Here is a 17427-nt window from a genome sequence, read left to right on the forward strand (position 1 = left end):
CAGATATGAACCCAAACACTTGAAACTACATCCCAACATATTTGAGCTAAATATTGACAAGAGTAAAAAGACAGTGACAGGAATCTGGCATTTGGGCTAATGGTAAGTGAAGTAAATCTAATTGAAATTACACCTCAGTTCCAAATCAATTTAACTCAAAGAAATATGAGTGATCAGCCCCTCATCCTAACCACCCAACAGAAAAGAGATTTTGTACTCTCTGAGAAATAAACAGAACAAAATTCATACTTTAATCTCTGCATTCATTTGTACATAGTATCAAGACTAGCATATTAAGAAAACGAAGAATAGCCCAGATATGGCCTATAATCAAGAGGAAATAGAGTCAATAAAAGCAAACACAGAGATGACACAGCTATGAAAATTAGTAATCAAAGGCTTTAAAAAAACTATTATAAGTATGTTTATAGGAAAAGACATATATAATGAATGAGGCCATGGCATATTTCAGGAGAGTAATAAATATTTTTAAAAAGCAAATGGAAATTATAGAACTGAAAATTACAATGCATGATGTAAAAAATTCATTGGAGGATCTTAACAAAACATAATCTGTAAAAGTAATAACCAATGATAAGAAGAAATTAATAGGACTTAAATTGAAGAAGATGTAGAAAAAAAAATTAGCATCAGTGATCTAAGAGAAAATATTAAGTAGATGAGATGCCTTGGATAGAACTTCTCAACTGCTGTTTCTCCTTATCCATTGTATCCCTTAAATAGAATGGCTAAACTTAAAACAGCCAGCAATGCCAAGGATGTGATAAAAGGGGAACAACTAGAACTCTTATACATTACTGATGAAAATAGAAATTGGTACAGACACTTTGAGAAAGCATTTTGATGTACTGAAAATATGTAGTGCTTATTAATATAGAGCATGCACAACAATTAAAATGAAAAAGCTGTAACAATAAAGACGGATTTTTAAAACATAATGTTTAGTGAAAAAGCAAGATACAAAAGAATACATACTACATTTTCCAATTTATATAAAGTTCAAATATGCGCATATGATCAATCATGAATTGTAGAGAAATTAAGTTAAAATAGTGGTTAGTTACATATAGGAGTATTGATTGGAATAAGGTATAAGAGAGCATTTTGGGGCAATGGAAATGTTCTATTATACTAATCTGAATAGTAGTTACATAGATGTTTATCCACATAAAATATCTTAATAATTTTTACTTATTTATATTTTTTGTATTTAACTTGTACCTCAGTAAAAAGATATATTAAAGAAAATTAATGGATGATATTAGAAATGCCAGATTAAAGTGAAGAGAAAGTGTTGTAAACATATTTTAAAAGCAATTGCATTTTTGCATACTTTGTAAAAAATTTACAAAAGCCACAAAGATTAGAGAAGCCCAATAAGCAGCTATCCACAATCTCAGCTCTCAGAGAACCCCTTCTAACATTTTTACAATACAATGTAATGTGAATAGCTGAGACTACCCTCAATAGCCTTAGTTTTTAATACCTAACTTTTTATCAACAGCCTAATCCCACACCATAAAACCTCCCTGTAATCATTATTTTAAGACAAATATTCCATACCTGTAAATACCGTTATATAGCTATTCCCCTAAATGGGAGGATTTCAGTTATTTTCATTTTAGTTAATTCTTAAGTAGTATGACAATAAAAATTGCACATATACATTTTTTCTATAGTTTGCATTATTTCCTTGGAATAAATTCCCAAAGATAAATTAAGTCAGGGTGAATCATATGAACTAAAGGCAGAATGCATATACATACTCTAGATGCTTGCTTTTCAGAGATATTTTTTCTAGCCGTAGTTACAGCTCTCTGTGAAAAGCTATATAAATACTGCTAAAAATTAGCAACGGACCAAAAATATTGTCATATCACAAATTAGATTGGAGTTATTTCTTGAATTCAGTAAAAGGAATCAGAAATGTTAATTATTTATCTTGTCAAATAGATTTTTCAAGCCCCTCTAGTATTTGAAATAATCTATTTTGAGTACCTGGCACAATACACCTACACACACAATGTTGGCATCTCATTCCAAATGTCTAAAATGGCACAATCACTAGGCTTTTCTATGTGAGAAAATGGCATATTTCTCAGTCCAAAGAGATACTGGGAAGATGTCTCAGGAAAACACAAAGAACAAGGATATATGTTTCTCCTAAATGCCTTGCGCTACCCTGCTTGCCTATGATAACCAGTTTTTTATACTGAAGTGGCCAGTCCCAGATTATTCCTTCTTGAAATACAATTGCATCCTAGATTGCTAATAGTTGAGACACCAATTGAATCATAGGCTTGCCTAAATGTCATTTCAAGAGGCACCCTTCCAAGATAGCAAAAGCTATGATATTGATTTAAAAAAAACTGAAGTTATTATAATAAAAAATGATAAATCTATGTGTGATCTCTCCAACAGAGCACAAGCTCCTGAGTTCACTCTCATGCTGTATTATGGGAACAAAGAGATGTTATTTTACTAATCACATTTTAAAATACATAATATAGCAACCTAATTTTAAAATATGGTGCTCTCTGAAAAAATAAATAGAATCTTGACACATATTAGAAGCCAAGAAATAAATGCAAATGCATATAGAGACTTAGAATATGATAAAGATGAGGCAATCATGGATTATTCCATAAATGGTTTTATAAGACTGGAGAGTCATCTGGGGGAAAAAAATTTCTCACACCTCATCCTTTACACTGGTAAACATTCTAAAATATAAACATTTAAATGTAAAAATAAACCATAATAGCTCAGAAGAAAACATGCAGAAAAACTTTTATAACCTGGGAGTGGAGGCCTTTCTCAGTATAAAAAACAAAGAAGTTCAAAGAAAAGATCAATAAATTGAACCTCATTTTAAAAATAAAGTCTCTATTTCCAAAAATGTTCTATCAAGACTATCAACAAAATCAAAAAGTGAGAAGATATTTGTAATTCACATTACAGAAAATAAAGTAAAATTTCTAATATACAAAAAGCTTTTACATGTTGACAATAATGTCAAAAAATAGAAAATATAGGCAAAGACTATGAATATACATTTGACAGAATCATAACTACAGATGGCTTTTAAACATGTGAAAAGACACTGATGAAGGAAAAGATATTAGAACTGTTCACGTTACCTCCAGGGCTTATCATTATTCACAAATAATGGAAAAGATGGGGTTTTAGGGTCACATATAATATTTGTAATTTGCCCTTCCATTAATGTTCAGGGCATGAAACGAGTCTGTTGGATCACTCAAACTGAATGTAGCTGAAAAGAAGACATTAGAAAACTTTGTCAGAATTAGAGAAGAAGAAACTTTTGGCTAGGTTAGGTTAGGCTTTTGTTTGTGCCCATTTTTAGTTTTTGGGTTTTTTTTTTTTTTTGGCAGGGGGAGAGAGGATTGAGTTTTTTAAAAACACATTATTAATAAATTCTAAAATGTACAAAAAACATGATAATAATCACCTGAAATCATACCCAAAAGTGATTAGAGTGAACATTTTAATATAATTTTTCCTTTCCAATTCCTGAATAACTTTTGGGTAAATAATCAAATTAAGACAGAAAACAGTAAGCTCTTTAAAACTAATGAGAACAAAGATACAACATACCAGAATCTCTGGAACACAGATAAAGCAGTGATGACATTTGGCTGTGTCCCCATCCAAATCTCATCTTGAATTATAGAATGTGGGAATGCTTGGAATTTGAGGCTTGTTGAATGGTTTTGACCAAAATGCTGATATGGGCAATGAAGTCCAGGTTGAGGTAATCTCAGATGGAGATTCAAAACTTGTTGGGAACTGGAGCAAAGGTGACTCTTGCCATGTTTCAGGAAAGGGAGTTGCAGCATTTTCCCCCTGCCCTAGATATTTATAGAGCTTTGAACTTGAGAGAGATGATTTAGGCCATCTGGTGGAAGAAATTTCTAAGCAGCAAAACGTTCAAGAGGTGACTTCGGTATTACTAAAGCATTCAGTTTTATTCATTCACAAAGAAATGGTTTGGAATTGGAACTTAAGTTTAAAGGGGAAGCAGAATATAAAGGTTCAAAAAATTTGCAGCCTGACAATGCGACAAAAAGAAAAAAACAATTTTCTGAGGAGAAATTCAAGCCAGTTCCTTGTTACTCATATAAGATCGAGGAGCAAAATGTTAATCACCAAGACAATGGGAAAAATGTCTCCTGGGCATGTCAGGGACCTTCACTGCAGTTCCTCCCATCACAGGCCTGGAGGCCTAGGAGGAAAAAATGGTTTCTTGGGCCAGGCCTGGGCCCCCTGATGTGTGAAGCCTAGGGGCTTGGTGCCCTGCATCTGAGATGCTCTAGCCATGACTAAAATGGACCAAAGTATAGATCAGGCCACGGCTTCAGAGGGTGCAAGCCCCAAGCCTTGGCACCTTCCATGTGGTGTTGAATATGCAGGTGCACAGAAGTCAACAACTGAGGTTTGGGAACCTTTGACTTGATTTCAGAGGATGTATGGAAATGCCTAGATGTCCAGGCAGCAGTTTGCTGTAGGGGCAGGGCCTCATGGAGAACCTCTGCTAGGGCAGTGCGGAATGGAAATGTGCAGTTGAAGCCCCTACACAGAGTTCTCACTGGGGCACTGCCTAATGAAGTTGTGAGAAGAGGGCCACCATCCTCCAGACCCCAGAATGGTAAATCCACTGATAGCTTGGGCCGTGCACCTGGAAAAGCCATGGACACTCAACATCAGCCTGGGAAAGTAGCCAGGAGAGGGTCTGTACCCTGCAAAGCCACAGGGGCAGAGCTGCTCAAGACCATGGGAACCCACCTCTTGCATCTGCATGACCTGAATGTGAGACATGGGGGTCAAAGAAGATTATTTTGGAGCTTTAAGATTTGATGGCCCTGCTGGATTTTGGAATTGCATAGGGTCTGTGGCCCCTTAGTTTTGGCCAATTTCTCCCATTTTGAATGGCTGTATTTACCCAATGCCTGTACTCCAATTACATCTAGGAAGTAACTAACTTTCTTTTGATTTTAAAGGCTCATAGGCAGAAGGGACTTGCCTTGTCTCAGATGAGACTTTGGACAGTGAAATTTTGAGTTAATGCTGAAATGAGCTAAGACTTTGGGGTACTGGTGGGAAGGCATGATTGGTTTTGAAATGTGAGGACATGAGATTTGGGAGGAGTCAGGGGAAGAACGATATGGTTTGACTGTGTCCCCACCCAAATCTCATCTTGAATTGTAGCTCCTATAATTCCCACGTGTGGTGAGAGGGAACTGGTGGGAGATAATTGAATCATAGGGGCAGTTCCCCCATACTATTCTCATGGTAGTGAATAAGTCTCACAAGATCTGAAGGTTTTATAAGGGGAAACCCCTTTCACTTCATTCTCATTCTCTCTTGTCTGCCACCATGTAAGACATGACTTTCACCTTCCACCATGATTATGAAGCCTCCCCAGCCACACGGAACTATGAGTCCCTTAAACCTCTTTTTCTTTATAAATTACCCAGTCTTAGGTATGTCTTTCTCAGCAACATAAATATAGACTAATACAGGCATTGTTAAGAGGGAAATTTATGGCACAAAATGCCCACATTGAAAAGTTAGAATGATCTCAAATTAACAACCTAACATTATAACAAAAAGAACTAGAGAACCAAGAACAAACAAATCCCAAAGTTAGAGAAGACAAGAAATAAGCAAAATCAGAGCTGAACTACAGGAAATTGAGACACACACACAAAAAAAAAAAAACACTTAAAAGATTAACGTATCCAGGAGCTAGTTTTTTGAAAAAATTAATAAGATAGATAGACTGCTATCTATACTAATAAAGAAGTAAAGAGAGAAGATTCAGAAAAACACAATCAGAAACAACAAGGGGGATATTCTACTGACACCACAGAAACACAAACATCCATCAGAGAATATTATAAACATCTGTAAGCATATAAACTAGAAAATCTAAAAGAAGTGGATAAATTACTGGACACATACACCCTCCTAAGACTAAACTAGGAAGAAATTGAACCCCTGAATAGACCAGTAATGAGCTCTGAAATTGAGGTAATAATAAATAGCCTACTGACCAAAAAAAGCACAGAACCAGACAGATTCACAGCTGAATTTTACCAGATGTACAAAGAAAAGCTAATACCATTCTTACTGAAACTATTCCAGAAAATTGAGGATGAGGGACTTCTCCCTAACTTATTCTATGAGGCCAGCATCATCCTGATACAAAAACCTGGCATAGATACAACCAAAGAACAGAAAACTTTAGGCCAATATCCTAGACGAACATAGATGCAAAAATCCTCAACAAAATACTGGCAAACCAAATCCAGCAGCACATCAAAATGTTTATCCACCATGATCAAGTAGGCTTCATCCCAGGGATGCAAGGTTGGTTCAACATATGCAAATCAATTAATGTGATTCATCACATAAACAGAAGTAAAGGGAAAAACCACATGATCATCTCAATAGATACAGAAAAGGCTTTCAATAAAATTCAACATCCATTCATGTTAAAAACATTCAATAAACTAGGTATTGAATGATCATACTTCAAAACAATAAGAGCTATCTACAACAAATGCACAGCCAACATCATATTGAATGGGCAAGAGCTGGAAGCATTCCCCTTGAAAATTGGCACAAGACAAGGCTGCTCTCTCTCACCACTCCTGTTCTAATACTATTGTAAGTTCTGTCCAGGGCAATCAAGCAAGCGAAAGAAGTAAAAGGCATCGAAATAAGAAGACAAGAAGCGAAACTATCCCTGTTGGCAGCCGACATGATCCAACATGTAGAAAACCCTATAGTCCTAGCCCAAAAGCTTCTTAAGCTGATAAACAACTTCAGCAATGTCACAGGATAGAAAATCAATCTGCAAAAATCATTAGCAGTCCTATACACCAAAAACAGTCAAGCCAAGAGCCAAGTCAGGATCAAACTCCCATTAACAATTGCTGAAAAAGAATAAAACACCTAGAAATATAGCTAACTAGGGAGGTGAGAGATCTCTACAAGAAGAATTACAAACCACTGCTCAAAGAAATCAGAGATGACACAAACAAATGTAAAAACATTCCATGCTCCACGGAGGGAGTCAAGATGGCCAAACAGGAACAGCTTCCACTGGGCACAGGACAGTGGGTGCAGTGCACAATGCATGAGCTGAAGCAGGGTGAGGCATTGCCTCACTCAGGAAGTACAAGGGGTCAGGGAGTTCCCCTTCCTAGTCAAAGAAAGGGGTGACAGATGGCACCAGGAAAATCAGGTCACTCCCACCCTAATACTGTGCTTTTCTGACAGGCTTAAAAAACGGCATACCACGAGATAATATCCCACACCTGGCTTGGAGGGTCCAACACCCACGGAGTCCAGCTGATTGCTAGCACAGCAGTCTGAGATCAAACTGCAAGGCGGCAGCGAGGCTGGGGGAGGGGTGCCCACCATTGCCCAGGCTTGCTTAGGTAAACAAAGCAGCCAAGATGCTTGAACTGGATGGAGCCCACCACAGCTCAAAGAGGCCTGCCTGCCTCTGTAGGCTCCACCTCTGGGGTCAGGGCACAGACAAACAAAAAAACAGCAGTAACCTCTGCAGACTTAAATGTCCCTGTCTGACAGCTTTGAAGAGAGTAGTGATTCTCCCAGCATGCAGCTGGAGATCTGAGAACGGGCAGAATGCCTCCTCAAGTGGATCCCTGACGCCTGACCACCAAAGCAGCCTAACTGCGAAGCACCCCCAAGTAGGGACAGACCGACACGTCACAAGGCTAGGTACTCCTCTGAGACAAAACTTCCAGAGGAACAATCAGGCAGCAGCATTCGCAGTTCATGAAAATTTGCTGTTCTGCAGCCTCCGCTGTATTCAAGAAACCCATCTCACTAGCAGAGGCACACATAGGCTCAAAATAAAGGGATAGAGGAAGATCTATCAAGCAAATGGAAAACAAAAAAAGGCAGGGGTTGCAATCCTAGTCTCTGATAAAACAGACTTTAAACCAACAAAGATCAAAAGAGACAAAGAAGGCCATTACATAATGGTAAAGGGATCAATTCAACAAGAAGAGCTAACTATCCTAAATATATATGCACCCAAAACAGGAGCACCCAGATTCATAAAGCAAGTCCTGAGTGACCTACAAAGAGACTTAGACTCCCACACAATAATAACGGGAGACTTTAGCACCCCACTGTCAACATTAGACAGATCAACGCAACAGAAAGTTAACAAGGATAACCAGGAATTGAACTCAGCTCTGCACCAAGTGGACCTAATAGACGTCTACAGAACTCTCCACCCCAAATCAACAGAATATACATTTTTTTCAGCACCTCACCACACCTATTCCAAAATTGACCACATAGTTGGAAGTAAAGCCCTCCTCAGGAAATGAAAAAGAACAGAAATTATAACAAACTGTCTCTCAGACCACAGTGCAATCAAACTAGAACTCAGGATTAAGAAACTCACTCAAAACCACTCAACTACATGGAAACTGAACAACTTGCTCCTGAATGACTACTGGGTACACAACGAAATGAAGGCAGAAATAAAGATGTTCTTTGAAACCAATGAGAACAAAGACACAACATACCAGAATCTCTGGGACACATTCAAAGCAGCATGTAGAGGGAAATTTATAGCACTAAATGCCCACAAGAGAAAGCAGGAAAGATCCAAAACTGATACCCTAACATCACAATTATAAGAACTAGAGAAGCAAGAGCAAACACATTCAAAAACTAGCAGAAGGCTAGAAATAACTAAAATCAGAGCAGAACTGAAGGAAAGAGAGACACAAAAAACCCTTCAAAAAATTAATGAATCCAGGAGCTGGTTTTCTGAAAAGATCAACAAAATTGATAGACCGCTAGCAAGACTAATAAAGAAGAAAAGAGAGAAGAATCAAATAGACGCAATAAAAAATGAAAATGGGGATATCACCACTGATCCCACAGAAATACAAACTACCATCAGAGAATACTACAAACACCTCTATGCAAATAAACTAGAAAATCTAGAAGAAATGGATAAATTCCTCGACACATACACCCTCCCACGACAAAACCAGGAAGAAGTTGAATCTCTGAATAGACCAATAACAGGCTCTGAAATTGTGGCAATAATCAAGAGCTTACCACCAAAAAGAGTCCACGACCAGATGGATTCACAGCCGAATTCTACCAGAGGTACAAGGAGGAACTGGTACCATTCCTTCTGAAACTATTCCAATCAATAGGAAAAGAGGGAATCCTCCCTAACTCATTTTATGAGGCCAGCATCACCCTGATACCAAAACCAGGCAGAGACACAACCAAAAAAGAGAAGTTTAGACCAATATCCTTGATGAACATTGATGCAAAAATCCTCAATAAAATACTGGCAAACTGAATCCAGCAGCACATCAAAAAGCTTATCCACCATGATCAAGTGGGCTTCATCCCTGGGATGCAAGGCTGGTTCAACATACACAAATCAATAAATGTAATCCAGCATATAAACAGAACCAAAGACAAAAACCACATGAATATCTCAATAGATGCAGAAAAGGCCTTTGACAAAATACAACAATGCTTCATGCTAAAAACTCTCAATAAATTAGATATTGATGGGACGTATCTCAAAATAATAAGAGCTATCTATGACAAACCCACAGCCAATATCATACTGAATGGGCAAAAACTGGAAGCATTCCCTTTGAAAACTGGCACAAGACAGGGATGCCCTCTCTCACCACTCCTATTCAACATAGTGTTGGAAGTTCTGGCCAGGGCAATTAGGCAGGAGAAGGAAATAAAGGGTGTTCAATTAGGAAAAGAGGAAGTCAAATTGTCCCTGTTTGCAGATGACATGTTTGTATATCTAGAAAACCCCATTGTCTCAACCCAAAATCTCCTTAATCTGATTAGCAACTTCAGCAAAGTCTCAGGATACAAAATCAATGTGCAAAAATCACAAGCATTCATATACACCAATAACAGACAAACAGAGAGCCAAATCATGAGTGGACTACCATTCACAATTGCTTCAAAGAGAATACAATACCTAGGAATCCAACTTACAAGGGATGTAAAGGACCTCTTCAAGGAGAACTACAAACTACTGCTCAATGAAATAAAAGAGGATACAAACAAATGGAAGAACATTCCATGCTCATGGGTTGGAAGAATCAATATCGTGAAAATGGCCATACTGCCCAAGGTAATTTATAGATTCAATGCCATCCCCATCAAGCTACCAATGACTTTCTTCACAGAATTGGAAAAAACTACTTTAAAGTTCATATGGAACCAAAAAAGAGCCCGCAGGGCCAAGTCAATCCTAAGCCAAAAGAACAAAGCTGGAGGCATCACGCTACCTGACTTTAAACTATACTACAAAGCTACAGTAACCAAAACAGCATGGTACTGGTACCAAAACAGAGATATAGATCAATGGAACAGAAGAGAGCCCTCAGAAATAACGCCGCATATCTACAACTATCTGATCTTTGACAAATCTGACAAAAACAAGAAATGGGGAAAGGATTCCCTATTTAATAAATGTTGCTGGGAAAACTGGCTAGCCATATTTAGAAAGCTGAAACTGGATCCCTTCCTTACACCTTATACAAAAATTAATTCAAGATGGATTAAAGACTTACATGTTAGACCTAAAACCAAAAAAACCCTAGAAGAAAACCTAGGCAATACCATTCAGGACATAGGCATGGGCAAGGACTTCATGACTAAAACACTGAAAGCAATGGCAACAAAAGACAAAATTGACAAATGGGATCTAATTAAACTAAGGAGCTTCTGCACAGCAAAAGAAACTACCATCAGAGGGAATGGGCAACCTACAGAATGGGAGAAAATTTTCACAACCTACACATCTGACAAAGGGCTAATATCCAGAATCTGCAATGAACTCAAACAAATTTACAAGAAAAAAACAAACAACCCCATCAAAAAGTGGGCAAAGGACATGAACAGACACTTCTCAAAAGAAGACATTTATGCAGCCAAAAAACACATGAGAAAATACTCATCATAACTGGCCATCAGAGAAATGCAAATCAAAACCACAATGAGATACCATCTCACACCAGTTAGAATGGCCATCATTAAAAAGTCAGGAAACAACAGGTGCTGGAGAGGATGTGGAGAAATAGGAACACTTTTACACTGTTTGTGGGACTGTAAACTAGTTCAACCATTGTGGAAGTCAGTGTGGCGATTCCTCAGAGATAGAACTAGAAATACCATTTGACCCAGCCATCCCAATACTGGGTATATACCCAAAGGACTATAAATCATGCTGCTATAAAGACACATGCACGCGTATGTTTATTGTGGCACTATTCACAATAGCAAAGACTTGGAACCAACCTGAATGTCCAAGGATGATAGACTGGATTAAGAAAATGTGGCACATGTACACCATGGAATACTATGCAGCCATAAAAAATGATGAGTTCATGTCCTTTGTAGGGACATGGATGAAACTGGAAATCATCATTCTCAGTAAACTATCGCAAGGACAAAAAATCAAACACCGCAAGTTCTCACTCATAGGTGGGAACTGAACAATGAGAACACACGGACACAGGAAGGGGAACATCACACTCCGGGGACTGTTGTGGGGTGGGGGCAGGGGGGAGGGATAGCATAGGAGATATACCTAATGCTAAATGACGAGTTAATGGGTGCTGCACACCAACGTGGCACATGTACACGTATGTAATAAACCTGCACATTGTGCACATGTAGCCTAAAACTTAAAGTGTCATAATAAAATAGAATAAAATAAAATAACATTAAAAAAACATTCCATGCTCATGGATAGGAAGAATCAATATCATTAAAATGGCCATACTGTCCAAAGGAATTTATAGTTTCAATACTATGTTTATAAAACTACCATTGAGGTTCTTCACAGAAGAAGAAAAAGATTATTTTAAAATTCACCTGGAAGAAAAACAAAGCCAGAATAGCCAATCCTAAGCATAAAGAACAAAGCTAAAGGCATCATGCTACCCAACTTCAAACTATACTACAAGACTACAGTAACCAAAACAGCATGGCATTGATACAAAAAAAAAAAACAGACACATAGGTCAATGGAACAGAATAGAGAACCAAAAAATAAGATTGAACACCCATAACTATCTGAACTTTGACCAACCTGACAAAAACCAGCAATGGGGAAAGGGTTCCTTATTCAGTAAATGGTGCTGGGATAACTGGCTAGCCAAATGCAAATTAAAACTGGACCCCTTCCTTACACCATATATACAAGTTAACTCAAGGTGAATTAAAGACTTAAATGTAAAACCCAAAACTATAAAAATTCTGGAAGACAACCTACGTAATACCATTCAGGAAACAAGCACAAGTGAATATTTCATGACAAAGATGCTGAAAGCAATTGCAACAAAAGCAAAAACTGACAAATGGGGACCGGGCATGGTGGCTCACACCTGTAATCCCAGCACTTCGGGAGGCCGAAGCTGGTGGATCACAAGGTCAAGAGATGAAGACCATCCTAGCCCACATGGTGAAACCCCATCTCTACTAAAAATACAAAAATTAGCTGGGCATGGCGGCATGTGCCTGTAGTTCTACCTACTCAGGAGGCTGAGGCAGGAGAATTGCTTGAACACGGGAGGTGGAGGTTGCAGTGAGCCAAGATGGTGCCACTGAACTGCAGCCTGATGACAGAGCAAGGCTGTCTCAAAAAAAAAAAAAAATTGAGAAATGAGATCTAATTAAAGAGCTTATGCACAGCAAAAGAAATTATCAACAGATTAAACAGACAACCTACAGAATTTTTGCAAACTATGCATCCAATGGTCTAATATCCAGCATGTATAAGGAACTTAAAAAAAAGTTACAAGAAAAAAATAACACCATTAAAAAGTGGGCAAAGGACATAAACAGACACTTTTCAAAAGAAGACATGCATGCAGCCAATAATCATATGAAAAAAAGCTCAACATCACTGAGAGAAATGTAAATCAAAACCACAATGAGATATACCATCTCACACCAGTCAGAGTGGGTACTATTAAAAAGTCAAAAAAAATAACACACTGGCAAGGTTGTGGAGAAAGAACACTTACACATTTTTGGTAGGAATGTAAATTAGTTCAACCATTGTGGAAGACAGCGTGGCAATTCTTCAAAGACCTAAAGACAGAACTACCATTCAACCCAGCAATCCCATTACTGGGTATATACCCAAAGGAATATAACTGTTGTCTTACAAAGATTCATTCACAAGCATGTTAATTGCAGCAGTATCCACAATAGCAAAGACATGGAATCAACCTAAATATCCATCAATGATAGACTCAATAAAGAAAATGTGGTAAATGCACACAGGGGAATACTATGCAGCCATTAAAAAGAATGAGCTCATGTCCTTTGCAGGGACATTAATGGAGCTGGAGTCTCCTTAGCAAACTAATACAAGAACAGAAATCCAAATATCACATGTTCTCACTTATAATTGACAGCTAAACGATGAGAACACATGGACACATAGAGGGGAACAACACACACTGAGGATTATCAGAGGGTGGAGGGTGGGAGTAGGGAGAGGATCAGGAAAAATAACTAATGGGTGCTAGGCCTTATACATGGGTGATAGAATTATCTGTACAACAAATCTCCACAACACAAGTTTTCCTATGTAACAAACCTGCACATGTACCCCTGAATTTAAAATAAAAGTTAAAAAAAAAAAGAATAAGAAATTGAAAGGAGGGAGGCTGATTTGAGGTTTTTTCAGAGGAATATGTATGTATCTGTTGGAGAAACATATATTTTCTGGCCTTCTATTTCTTTTCCACGCAGAGAAGTTTTCAAAAATTAGCATTTGCAGTTTCTCTTCCATATGAGGTCAAGCAATTTACTTGATAGGTGAGTTTGAAAAAAGAATTGGCCATGGGTAGCTCTACCCCTTCACAGCTTCTCCACTTCCCTGCAGGAAACATTTATTCTCTTTGCTCTCTACCTTGCAATAAATTACCTGTTCCAGTGGGTAAAACTTGTAGCTATTCCAGTATGCCTGTGCCTGAGCAGGGAAGTTGCACTCTCAAGTAAAGGATTGGGAAGCACATCAAAATCAACTTCTAAACCAGCTTTTATCAGTAATTACATTGCTACTTTGATCCTGAGGTGTCTGCCTCTTCTCATTAGAATTGAACTTGAAAGGTGAGGAAAGTTGTAGACCCTCTAAAACTCCAACTTCATCTGTAACTAAAACACATGCTTCCAATTCACAAAATAATTTTATATCCATTATCTTACTTGATTTTCACAATAATCCTTAGAAGTTAGAGGGAAGGTATTAACATTTATTGAGCGAATGCCTGCTGTTTGTCAGAAATGTGCCAGAAGATTTACATTTTTATACCTTAATTAATTCTCAGGACTTTAAAAAATTGAATTTACCCTTATTTTAAAGATCAGAGAACGGGGTATCAGAGAGACAAAATGATTTGTCTAAGATATACAAGTCATAAGTTGCAAGATTCAAGTCCAAACAGACTGTAAAAGCCAGGATGACATCCTTCACTCACTTTTGTATTCCTAGGTCCTGGTCACATTCTTGGCATAGAGAAGGCATTCAATAAATATAGTTGAGTGAATTACTCCAATTCCATGCTTTTTCCACTGCATCACGGAGGAAGAAGAGAGATTGTTTCAGACGACCAAACTCAGGAAACCTTCATGCTACGATATCATGTGGGGGCTCACAGGGAGAGGATGACATAAGGCTCATTTCTGAAGATGGTTATTGAAATGTTATGAGGCTGTGTGTGGTACAGCAGAAAAATGGAACGGGCCATGAAATTCTACACCTAGTATTTCATAGGGGTCTTGTCACTACTAAAGCAGTGGGATCTTTAACAAATCATTCACTTGCTATCATCCCAAATTCTCTGATCTGTAAAAACAAAGTGCTACACAAATTATCTTTGAAGTCATTACAACTCTAATATTCTATCAAAACATGAGGCTCAAAGTTCAACCTGCAAAAGAACAATTGTTTTCTAAAGAACAAAGATTATATTTATTGTACAGTTGTATGCAGGAATAAAAACTGAACACATAGATAGAAGCACCTGTGGTTTTGCATATAACAGTTTCCACATGTCCAAAAGTCTACAAGCCCAGAAACTCCTGAAGACAGAAAGACAGAAGACATTAGTCCATAAAATCAGAACAGTCTAATAGGAAGTTCTAGCGTACATTCTGACTGAAAATGTGTTCCAAAGGAAGGCATGACTTAGAGCTGGCAGTTAACACTAAGCCGAACTAAGACCAAACAGAAAAACAATTTTTGCCTGAGGAAAGTAAAAGACACATTATCTACGTTTTGACTTGATCTGTTCTCTGTGCCTCTTACACATGCCTCCCCACTCCCCTCCTCCTGCCACACACACACACACACACACACACCACAAAAAACATTTTGTCCTGGACACACACGAATCAGTCAAAACATTTAAAAAGATAGGAAAAAAATTAAAAGAAGCAATCATTTTCTCTTTCACATCTGACAATACCCAAGCAACAGGTGACAATGAAGGAAATCTGCAATGACATGCATTTTACTAGATCTTTGCTGACCTGAATCTTTCACAGTCAAAAAGAAAATAGGTAATGTCCCCCATTAACAGAAAACAAGCTTTAAAAATTGCTTCAGGTTACCACTATCATTATTGTGCTATATCACTTTTTAAGATGTAGATTTAAGATCCAAAATGACAGCAGAACTTACATGTCAAAAAATATTCTATTTACTGGTCTGACTTTTTAGAAAATAAAGAAGCCTGAGAATTAACTTGGTCTATCTGCAATAGGTTTAAAACCACAATGTTCTAGAAAAAAATGACCCACATAAATGCATTATTTAAGCTCATTATTACCCACACTCAGTGGTATATAAATAAGTGTTTGTTTACTGGATACCAATTTTGGCCACACCATTTCAAAAATGTAGCAGCAAGGGAGTATTTTTTTTTTTTTTTTTTTTTTTTTCTTGAGACGGAGTCTCACTCTGTCGCCCAGGCTGGAGTGCAGTGGCGCAATCTCGGCTCACTGCAAGCTCCACCTCCCAGGTTCACACCATTCTCCTGCCTCAGCCTCTCCGAGTAGCTGGGACTACAGGCGCCCGCCACCACGCCCGGCTAATTTTTTGTATTTTTAGTAGAGACGGGGTTTCACCATGGTCTCGATCTCCTGACCTCGTGATCCGCCCGCCTCAGGCCTCCCAAAGTGCTGGGATTACAAGCGTGAGCCACCGCGCCCGGCCGCAAGGGAGTATTTCTTAGTAGGTAGGAGCCAACTATATAGCCTTACTAATATTCAAAAGGAAATTGGGAGGAAAGGCTCAATGCATTATAATTGATAGAAACAGGTGCTAAATATATCTTAAAAGTATTACGCAAGCACTTCTGAACAAACTGAAAATTCAGGGGATGCGGGTGGTCCATCTAATATTGATATGTAATAATTATCATTTAGTCCAGCAGAACTTTATAGTCCATACTCTGTCTACTCCCTACGGAAAAATCTAAGCCTGCCACCAGTTATCTGGCAAAAATATCAAAAATGTCTTACTTCTGCTTCAGCAGCTTTACAATTATGTAACCAGGATTTTAAAAATAATTTCTTACATTTGTACTGTTCAACCTTCAAAGCACTTTTACATATATTACCTAGAATTACAGAATATATAACTAAAAGAGACATTAGGTATAATCTTCTAAAATCCCCTTATTTGGCAAAGCATTTAATTCAATAAATACCATTTGCATACTTACTATATAGGTGCTATTCTGTGGATAGAGAGAAAAACAAAATATATGCAGATGCTGTCTTCATGATATTTACCAACTTGCCCAAGCTCTAGTTTATAAGAGTGAGATCCAGGACTTGTAACCAGGATCCTTTACTCATAACTCTCTTCATTATTTAGCATGCCCTTCTACTCTTATTTGGTTCTTGCTATGGTCTGAAAGTTCGTGTCCCTGCAAAATTCATACATTGAAACCTAATCACCACTGCAATGAATTAACAGGTGAGTCCTTTAGGAGGTGATTAGGTTATGACGGCAGAATCCTCATGAATGTGATTTATGCCCTTATAAAGCAGCCTTAAGAGAGCTTGTTGGCCCCTTCCATCATGAGAGGAAACAACAAAAAGGCACCATCGATAAAGTAGGGAATAAAACCTCACCAGACACCGATTCTGATGGCACCCTGACTTCTCAGCCTCCAGAAATGTGAGAAGTAAATTTCTGTTGTTTATAAGCCACTCAATCTAAAGTATTTGCTATAGCAGCCCCAATAGATGAAGACAGTTTTCTAAACCACATAGCCACTATTATTTTCATTCTACAGGTAAGGA

Source organism: Symphalangus syndactylus, chromosome 9 (genome assembly GCF_028878055.3).
Source record: "Symphalangus syndactylus isolate Jambi chromosome 9, NHGRI_mSymSyn1-v2.1_pri, whole genome shotgun sequence".
Lineage (NCBI taxonomy): Eukaryota > Metazoa > Chordata > Mammalia > Primates > Hylobatidae > Symphalangus > Symphalangus syndactylus.